Genomic DNA, 11049 nt, shown 5'->3' with positions numbered 1-11049 from the left:
ATGCAACAGTAAGGCTAGGCCTGTGAACCAAACTGACTCCATTTTCCCTGCAGAGGACACTTTGTTATTTTTCCACTCCTCAGTCATGAGACCCCCAGAGCAAATGATTACTCCATGGGCTGCCCTGACAAAATAGACTGAGATAAAAGAGGAAACAGGTATTTACTGAGTTGCAAAACCCCTCCCCAAGGCTTGTTTACTATAATTGTAAAAGTTACAGATTAAACTTAAGACCCCTTTAGGAATTCCCACCTGTGCACAAAGCATCAAGGTGAGTGCTACAATGACCCTCCTGGGGTGACAATGATGAACACCACTGCCATTTGGACCTACTGAGCAAGCACCATGATGCAACCAGGAAGAACAGAACGGACCGCCTCCAGTGACGTTGGCCTATATCCCTTAACTCCTTTCCCTATACAAGACTGAACAGCTCCCCTCGGGGGGCTAGCTTTACTGTCACTACCCCCCTTATGCATAAGTCTATCTCCTCTTTTAATAAAGCATTGCTTGCTTAACTGTTGGGTACACTGTTTATTTCTATGACTTTGGAATCTGAGAGCCTAATTTAATCACTGGCAAAAGTTGGAAAGCTTTGTACACCAGAGAAGACTCTAGCTGCAAGAGGCAAGTGGTCACTAGCACTATTTTGCTCCCATGTCTCTGCTGCTAGTAGATCTCTCCTAGAGTCCCTGGCCTAAATTCTGACAAGGCAATGCTTTATTCTCTTCACCTTTCCCTGATTTTCTGAGCCCCCTTCTGCTGTTTGGTTGGATTGTATCCACTACTGTGTAAGTGCACCCTGGAGGGCTACCGGATACACTTTGTTTCTGATTTTCTGAGCCCTTTTCTATTCTATATAGGGGCACTCTGGAGGGCTCCTGGCTATGCTTTGTTTCTCTGATTTAAATCTAGTCGATACTTTTTTTCCTTATGCTGGAAACAGTGGGGAGAACTGCTTTTATCAACTACTGTTAATGGAATAAATCAGCCCTGCTGATTGGGACTAGGATAAACTGGACCCCACTGCTTCTCTTTTCTCTTTGTTTGTTTGCTTGGTTAGACATTTAGTTGAGTACCAGTAATTTGAATAAACCTTCCAATCCTTGCACCAATTTATGGACTTTCAGGTCATTTATTTAATGTGAGAGGGTAAGCTGAACCTGGCCTGTCGGTAACAGGCATAATCATAAAATTGCAAATAAACATCAAAGAACTTCCTGGGTGGGAGCTGATTCATGGTGACCATCCTCCATGAAGTCAAGTCATGGTTTCAGTTCCTGTTAACCTCAAAAAGACCTAGTTAGTAAACTAGTAAAGAATGGCCACCTGGGTTAATAATTTCTTCTATAATTATTATGTGTACAATGAGAGCAAAAGTCTAGCAATTATACTCTAGCAATCATGTGAACAAGAATCATTGTATTCTAATGTTCAGCTGCAAGCTATACAGTTCGAGTTACAAGAGTAAGAAAAACACCTTTTTAATTTAGAAGTTTAACAAAATGCAGTCATTTCTGTTCAGCCTGTTACATTCATAAAAGAGAGAGAGGACGGGGGAAGGTACAAGCCCCAGAACAGTGGCCTGACACCAAGTTTTCTTGAGGCTCTTGGGGGAGGAATAGTCACAGGTGAAAGAAGGAAGACAGAAGTTAGCTAAGTAGAGACAGCTTGTATGCAGATGAAAATATGTCAGGTACTCTCACAGCTGCCCTCAGAAAGAACAGACTGTAGCAGAAGGAGGGTTGCCTCAGAGGAAGCCTGGCTGATTGCATTTACAAATATAAATTTCTTTCCACAAAAAACTGGCCTTCTAGCTAATCTTGTTTTTCCAGTCTCCCTGAATTAGCCATCTTGAAATATGTCAAAGAAATATATTTTGGGGGGCCGGCCCGGTGGCGCACTGCTACAGTGCGCCGCTTGGGAGTGTGGCGGCGCTCCCGCCGAGGGTTCGGATCCCACATACAGACCGGTTCCCGCTCACTGGCTGAGCGAGGTGCGGGCGCAACACCGAGGGTTACGATCCCGTTGCTGGTCCCGGTCCGGTACAGGCGCGACACTGAGGGTTGCGATCCGTTGCCGGACACGAAAAAAGACAAAAAAAGGAAAAAAAAAAAAAAAGAAATATATTTTGGGGCCAAAATATTTTGCTTTCCTACAACAGCCTGCTCTTGGTCCACCTTCAGACAGAAGCCAGAAACAAAAGAGTACACACTGTGATTCCATTTATACAAAGCACAAAAACAGGTGACATTATGGTGTTAGAGGTTACATTTTGGAGGGCAGTGACTGGAAGGGGGCATGGAGAGGGGTTCTGGAATGCTATAATTTGTTCTTAATCCATGAGCTGGTTATGTAACAGCCTGAACTGAAGTGACTCCATTTTGTTAAACCTTTGAATTTAAAACCTTGTTCTCTCCTGTAACCCAAACCACATAGCCTGCAGCTAACTACCAGAACAAAATGACTCTTGCTCTCTGATGGATCTTGGACGTGACCAGCTCCATTGTGCACACAGTAAGCACAAAATAGCTGCCAGCCTTATCTTCCACTCCAGCACCAAACCTCTCCCTGTTTCCCTTTAGGAGAAGCCTGGTGACTTCTGCAAAACAGAAACCCTTTTGCTGCTGCAAGGGCGCAATTCTCCACCCTGGTCACATAGCTTCCACATTAGCATAATGCCCCTCCTTGATTGTATCAGCCAGCCCTTGGCACCCTATAGAAGCTCTCTCACCCCCACACCTGGTGCTGTCCTTCATTTTGAAGGCAGCCCTGGGCTGCCGTCCACTTTGAGGATAGATAATTATATCTGGGTAAAATCTTGTGAAGTGTGTGTTCCCATTAACCATGGCAACTCTCCACTGGGAAGCTGGAGACAAATTCTTGATCCTCATTCTTGGGTTTGGCGCTGCTGCTACCTCAGAAGACATGGGTGTTGCACCTTCAATCTCAGCTAGGAGTCCCTTGGGATGAATTTTAGTTAAATGGTCCAGTTATAATTATAATCCATGACAAAACGGAAAAATTCTTTTATTACAATATGGCTTGGCTCATGTATATTTTGGACTTGAAAGAGCTGGCCTTTAAATGGTTCCCATAATTACTATACTATCTTTCAATTAGAGTTGTTTTGTGAGAGGTTAGAGAAATGGGATGAAATTCCTTATGAAGAAGGTTTAATGTTGTTACATAATAAAGACTCCTCACAGGGAGGCTTATGGCCCAAGAAAAGGAAAAAGAAGGAGCTATTTAGCCTCTCCCAGATAGCCAGATAGCCATTGTCCAGAAGAAAAGGAGGGTGAGGAGTACAACTGGCTAGCAACATTAAACCCTCCAAACCTACACGGCAATCAGAACGCTGCACAAGCCCCAGGGCTTATTCCCATGGCAGGTTTGCCTTCACCACCTCCTTCCCAAAACTTACCAGATGACTTGGAACCTGCTGGGGCTACTGCTCCACTCCAGTGTGACTCAGGCAATGGAATGGTTTCTCCCTGTAAGACTCAACAGGGAACCCATTTCAGCCCAGGTGTTCCCCTTTATGGGGTAGGGCAACTTCCATTAAGACAATACCCAGATAGTTATTTCCCCACAGGAGCCCCGGGTGCAACTGACAGTGGGGAACCAAATGATTGAAAATATCAGGCAATCTTGTTAGACAATCCAAATGTGACTTAAAAAATACCATGGCTCTAAACCCAGCCATTCTGCTCCTAGATATAGAAGATGGTTCTAATCTTGAACATGACTGCCTGGAAATATTGGATGCAGTTTATTCCAGCATGCCAGATCTGATTGACCATTGTTGTCAGCCCCAGATTGGGGACTTTACATAGATGGTAGCAGTTTCATGGAAAATACATAACAATGAGCCAGGTATGCTATGGTTGCTGTGAAAGAGGTAACAGAAGTCCACACTTTTCCCGTTGGTACCTCTACAGAAAAAGCTGAATTGATTGCCCTTACAAGAACCATTGAGCTCTCAAAAGGGAAGAGAGTAAATATTTATTTCAACTGTAGATATGTATTCATGGTAGTGCATGCCCATGGGGACATTTGGAAGGAAAGAGGGTCATTAACTTCCAATAAGAGGCACACAAAAAATCCAGCAAAAAAACATGACATTGTTAAAAGCAGTTCTGCTGCCAGTTGAGGTTACCATATTGGACTTCCCAGGCCATTAGAGAGGATGATTCCTAAATAACTAAGGGAAACCGAGGAGTCAACAGAGCAACAAAGCAGGCAGCTAGGGCAATACAGCTACTAGGGGCTTCGATACCTCATGTGGACTTATCTGACTTTAAGCCTCATTACCCAGAGTGAGATGAGGAATGTGCTCAGGAATGGGGTTTTACAAGTACAATCTTATCAGGGCCCATCCAGAGACCTGAGGCTTGGAGCCAGGGACCAGATCCCCCTGTCCACAACCAGGCACACTACCAGTGCCTTGGGGCCCACCCAGAGTCCTGAGGCATAGAGCCAGGACCGGACTCCCAACAACCAGGCACACTGCCAGTGCCAAGGAGCATGCCAAAAACATCACCTCCATGTGAGTGGCCCACCACAGCCACCATAGTAACTACAGCTGCTGCGAAAGTGGCTAGACGTCACAACCACCATGTGATGGTCCACCAGCCACTGGAGTGCATTGACACAAGGAGAGTCACCAGCAGAGACCAGTGAAAAGAGGATGTCTCTCTCCACAAAGCCCACTCCAGAGTGACAGAAGAAGCATCTACTCTATGATAATATTGGGGGACCTGAACACAACTCTCAGCATTGAACAGATCATCTAGGTAACAAATTAACCAAGTAACCATTACTCTTTCAAAGGGAGAGAAGAAATCTAGGGTTATCAGAGGTGGGAGCGGGGAGGGAGAATGGGGTAGGGAGAGATTGGACAAGGGGCATAAAGAATAAGTACAATTTGTAACAATATATATACTAGTAATATTGATTTGATAACATATGTCAACATTGAACCCCCAAAATACATATAATCAATTATGATTCAATAAAAATTTTTAAAAACAAAAAACAAATAAAATCTTAAACTCTTTATGAAAGAGGAATGCCTATTGGATGATTTTACTTCCTGAAGCCCCTAGTATATTTGGTTACAAAATACTCACATGAAGAGACACATTACAACCATGATGCTTTGTCAGTCTTAGTCAGACCTTACTTAAGAGGACCCCATCTTCAGAAGACTATACAAAGAATCACTCAAGGATGCCACCTATGGGCTATAAATAATCCCAAGACTGAAAGGCTACAACCTAGGAGGAGAGTACAATACAAAGTGTTATGCCCCTTTGAGGACTGACAAATAGACTTCATCCAAATGCCCAAAACTATGGGGAATTTAAAATTTCTGTTGGTGTTTGTGGACACTTTGGATGGGTAGAAACCTACCCCACCCAAACTGAAAAGGCCACAGATACAGCCAGGTTTTCGTTAAAAGAAATAATTCCCAGATTTGGCTTACCCAGCACAATGCAAAGCAACAATAGACCTGCATTTATTTCTACAATAAAATGGAAGGTGAGTGAAGCTCTACAAATCAAATGGAAACTATACTCATAATGAAGACCTCAATCCACAGGAAAAAATGAAAAAATGAATCATACTTTAAAAAAGACTTTGACTAAAATTTGTCAGGAAACTCACCTAAAATGGGATAAAGCATTACCTGTTGCTTTGCTACATATTAGGGTAACTCTTAGAAGTGGACTTAAATTGAGTCCTTTTGAAATTGTATATTTTTAAATTTAGTCCATGTTAGGGACACCCCCTCCAGACAAAGAAAATGACTGCACTTGAAAGCTTATATACAAGAGTTGTGTCAAACTCTAACCAATCTACATCAGTTTGCTTTTTGCAGGTCAGTTTTTCCAGCAGATGAACCTCTGCACCCCTCAACCCAGGAGACAGAATGCTGCTAAAGATGTGGTGAGACCAGGGCCCAGACCACCAACTGACTAAGAAGTGGATGGCTCCTCCTGACGTCTTAAAAACCACCCATATTTCCCTAAAGCTTGCTAGTGTTAAGCCTTGGATCTACCACACATGGGTGAAAAAGACACCACTAAAAAAAGAATCTAAACCTGATCCATGGACTTGCGAGCCATTGGAAAATGTCAACTTCTATTTAAAAAAGAAAGTAATTAACACCATGGGTATTAATAACTGTTTACTATTGCTACTCTTACATATACCGTTGCTGTGCCAAGCAAATAATTCCAACTTGTTTTTACAATGGGCCCGGCACTATGTTGCAGATTTCAGGTAGATTCTTGCTGGATATGTGGGCTTCTTCCTCTTTCCAGCACTTCTAGGCCTACCTTGGTGGGTATTCCTTTGCAAGAAACTGATGCCCCAACAATCATAGGTATACCCCTGATGGGTATCTCCAAATTTGGGACCAATTTATTTGATTAACTCCCACCATTGGGCATTTAAGCCATACTGGCCCTTTAGGCTGGGAACAAAGAAACCATACATATGACCATTGGCCCAATAATACCCTCAAATTGGGCTGGACTAGCCCAACTTTCTGTAAACACACTTTAATTCTAAAAGTATAGACTGGTTTGCAACTGACTGGGAAAACAGACCAGGTATCTTGTGGCCAACCCCAGATGTGCCTGCTGGAAAGAAATACATCAAAAAAAATTTTTTTTACTGTGGTAATAAACACATAACGTCAATTATTTCTAAGTGTACAATTCAGCAGTGTTAAGTGTATTCACATTGTTGTGAAACTGATCTCTAGAACTTTTTCATCTTGCAAATCTGAGACTCTGTATCCACTAAACTCCCCAGACTTCTTCCCCACAAGCTCTTGGTAACCACCATTAACACTGGTAATACCTGGGTTCTGTTGAAATAGAGCTCCCTACACCCTCATAATGTATGCTATCTGCTTCTGTAGAATTGCTTGCTTAACCTAAGTAACTCCATTTTACCCCCGTCTGACCTGCAGACTGCCCCCACTTCTGCGTGAGAAACCATTGACCTTCTCATAGAAACAAAAACGGTTGCATAGAAACAGGAGCCATACACAGTGAACAGGAGCCATACGCATGGGAACAGGAACCATACACAATAAAAATTTGTATGCTTGATTGCTCTAACGGCTCATTCTTGGCTTCTGTAACCCAGCTACCTAGCTTGCTTTGTGCACCTGGACAAACCCATGTGCCAACGGGTTGTGGTTTTTGCCTTTAAAAACCCCACAAGACCAAGCCCTGGGGCCATTCTCCCTTGGTTGCTCCTTGAGAGACGGTCACTGGCCAGCTGGAGTGAATAAACTGCCCTTTTCTGCACGAGTGGCGTGTAAGTGCATTCTTGCAGGAGGGTGCCTCACAACACTGTTATGCTTGTTTTCCTTATATATCTCTGTGTTTTTATAAATAGGAATTTACATTTTTAACAAGTAAAAAACCACAACATGCAAGTTAGTAATTTTAATTTTTTAGTGGTTATGTATTCCTGGCATAAGAAACCTGTTGTGTAGTGACTTTTAAACGTGTCTTTATGGATGAAAAAATAAGAAAAGTTAAATAATTTAACTAACATCACAAAGCTATGGAGTGATTAAGCTAGAATATGAATACAGTTTTTTTATGACTCCTGAGCTCAAGCTCTTTACCACTCTGCTATGAATGCTTAAGATCTGAGGATAGTTTTAATTTAACATTTACTCATACATACTTGTGAAGTAACACTGTGTTGTTTCAATACATGCATACAATGTACAATGATTCACTTAGGGTAGATAGAATAGTTTTGTACTAATTAGTCCGCCACTTCTCTTCCCCCATCCCCCTCCCCTCCTGGCCTCTGGAAACCATTATTCTACTCTCTATTTCTGTGAGAACCACTTTTTTTTTTTTAGATTTCACATATGAGTGATATCATGCAGTATTTGTCTTTCTGTACCTGTCTTCATTTAACATGGTTTCCAGTTCTATACATGTTGTTGCAAATGATAGGATATCATTTTTTTAATATCTGAATAGTATTCCATTGTGTATATATACCACCCATATATCCCACCCACATATCCCACCCACAAATAAGTATGAAGGTACTTCAAAAAGTTCATGGATAAATAAAATTAAACAATATGAATTTTTCTATGAACTTTTTAAAGTACCCTCATATTGCATCCTTAATATTTTTAGAAAATTAAAATAAGATAGGGAGAAGAGAGGAACAGAAAAAGTCAGAGAGGACGAGAGAGAGAACACAAATCCAATGGGGGGTGGGGGGAAGTAATGTGGAATTCCAAAGTTTGTCCAGAATTTTAAACAGGCATGATATTGTATTATTCTTCTCAGGCTGTGTATTAGTCCGTTTCTATCGCTTATAATAAAAATACCTGGAACTGGGTAATTTATAAGAAAATGAAATTTATTGCTTACAGTTTTGAAGGCTGGGAAGTACAAAGTCCTGGCAACACATCTGGTGAAGGCCTTGTTGGTGGTGACAGTGATGCAAGGGTCTCACATGGCAGAATGGCAGAGCAGAGAGTGAGCTCCTTGTGCACTCTCCTTTTAAAGCCCTCGGAACCACGCCCTCAACCACCATTAAACCATCAACTTGTTATTCCATTTACTAGGGAATGGTTCTCACAATCTAATCACCTCTTCAAGACATCACCTTTCAATTACCATAATAAGATTCCCCACTCTCTTAACACTGTCACAGTGGGGGTTAAGTTTTTAACATATAGGCTTTGGGGGACACAATGTAATCCACTGCAGGCTGCCATAACAAAATACCATAGACTGAGGGGCTTAACCTACACAAATTTATTTCACATTTTTCTGGAGGCTGGGAAGTCCAAGATCAAGGTGCTAGCAAGGTTTCATTTTGAAGCTTCTTCTCTTGGCTTGTGGATGCCAACATCTTGCTGTGCTCTCATGTCCTCTTTGGGCTCACACAATGATGGGGGCGGGCAGAGGGCAGGTTAGTTTCCTCTATTTACTTTTATTATTCTGAAAGTTTATTAACTGCTATAGACTGAATGTTTGTGTCCCCCCAAATCCTTATGTTGAAGACCTAATCCCCCATGTGATGGTATATGGAGATGGGTCCTTTGGGAGGTAATCAGTGTTAGATGAGGTCTTGAGGGTTTGGCCCTCAAGATGGGATTGCTGCCCTTATAAGAAGAGCCACTAGAGAGCTTTCTGTAAAGCGGGAATAATGGTAGTACCCACTTCAGAGGATTGTTTTGAGAATTAAATGAATTAATACATATAAAATACTTAGAACAGTATCTGGCACATTGTAAGTACATTATAAATGTTAGCTATTGGTATTTACTGTGCTGGGCTCACAGAAGACCCTTTTAATATGAAGATTCATGTCTTATGTATATGCATATATATCCTACCCTTCATTTTCTCTTCATGGAGATTGAAAGACTGGTCTTTATGTACAGGATGTTTGGATCATTGGCCTTGATTTTTTTTCACAAAGGTATCCACAAATGTCAGTACCTGTTCTTGGGGGCCATCCAATTTCTCCAGAGAAGAGTCCTTCAGCCTCCTGCTGGAGTTGGGAGGAAGACTGGTGAAGGGGTGAAAACCTGGCTTTCACGAGGGAAGGGTGCTAGGTTCAGTATGCAGTTAAGTATACAGCCTTTTATTAGCCCCCATTTTAGCCCTATTTCTTACCCCTCGTTTCTACTGTGCCTGGTGTCCCTGATTCCAGAGTAACTCTGGTCCTTCTGCAGAGAATAAACTTCTAGTCTCCTCTGGGATGAAGAAAGAGAAATGAAATGGAGGGAGGAGTGTGTGCATAGCAGCCTGCTGTATGGGGTAGGTGAGGGGACTTAGGGATCTAGCTAAAGAATTCCAGCAAATCACCATTTTCAGCTCCTCTGTCTTCCATGAAGCTTAGTATCTCCAAGGACTCAGCCTTCCCAGGGACCTCCTTTTTGCTGAATACTTCATGGTAAGCTCTGCTGATCATTCACCACTTGAGAGGATGAAAAACAAGTTTTTCCTCTGCTCTCACAGCACAATCAACACAGAAGACTGATTTCTGTGACCAAATGTGTGGGGGTTTCTCCCTACCAGCAAGCAAGCAATTAATTCTTCAGCAGATACTAGCTGGGTATCCTCTAATTCAGATCTATTTTGACATTATCTACCGGGAGGTAGCATCAGATCCCACATGTTGAAGGCTCAGTCCTGAAGACTGCCCCCTACGGATGCCAGTCACAAGCCCAGGCCTCTGAAACTGTTGACTGACCAGCTATAAACCAGGGTCCCCACAACCCCCTCAATTGATTTGCTGAGCAGTTCACAGAACTCAGGGAAACACTTACGGGATGCCAGTCACAAGCCCAGGCCTCTGAAACTGTTGACTGACCAGCTATAAACCAGGGTCCTCACAACCCCCTCAATTGATTTGCTGAGCAGTTCACAGAACTCAGGGAAACACTTACATTTACCCATTTATTACATAGGTGATTACAAAGGATACAGATGAGGTGATACATAGGGCAAGGCAGGGGGGAAGGGGCACCCCTCCCTCCAGGAACCTCCACGTGTTCAGCTATCCAGAAGCTCTCCAAACCCAGTCCTCAGGTTTTTATGGAGGATTCATTATATAGGCATGATTGAAGCATGGACCATGTAGAAATGTGATTGGACAAAAAGGGCACGATCTAATACTAATACTCTGTGTGGGGAAGCCCAGCAAGGCCTGTCTGTTCTGGTTCTTCTTGACCTGTGTAGCATTCCTTCCTCCTGGGTATGGGGCAAGACCCTTTCTGCAGTGCTGTTCTTATGACCTACAATCAGATAAGGCAGGTCACAGAATTTCTTTATGGCCAGCGCCAACAAAAAGGCAGGTTAGAACAAGCCAGGAACTGTCGAAAAAAACCAAAATATACTTACCACACCACTCTTGTTGTCTCACTACCAAAAGTTTGACATCTGTCTGCTGCTGTATTTTTCCCCATTGTCATTTATACTCCCCTAATTACTCTATAAGTTCATGTTGTTAATTAGCCATATTTAACTGTATCTT

This window comes from Galeopterus variegatus, unplaced genomic scaffold (genome assembly GCF_000696425.1).
Source record: "Galeopterus variegatus unplaced genomic scaffold, G_variegatus-3.0.2 Scaffold3687, whole genome shotgun sequence".
NCBI lineage: Eukaryota > Metazoa > Chordata > Mammalia > Dermoptera > Cynocephalidae > Galeopterus > Galeopterus variegatus.
This window is presented reverse-complemented; position numbering follows the sequence as displayed.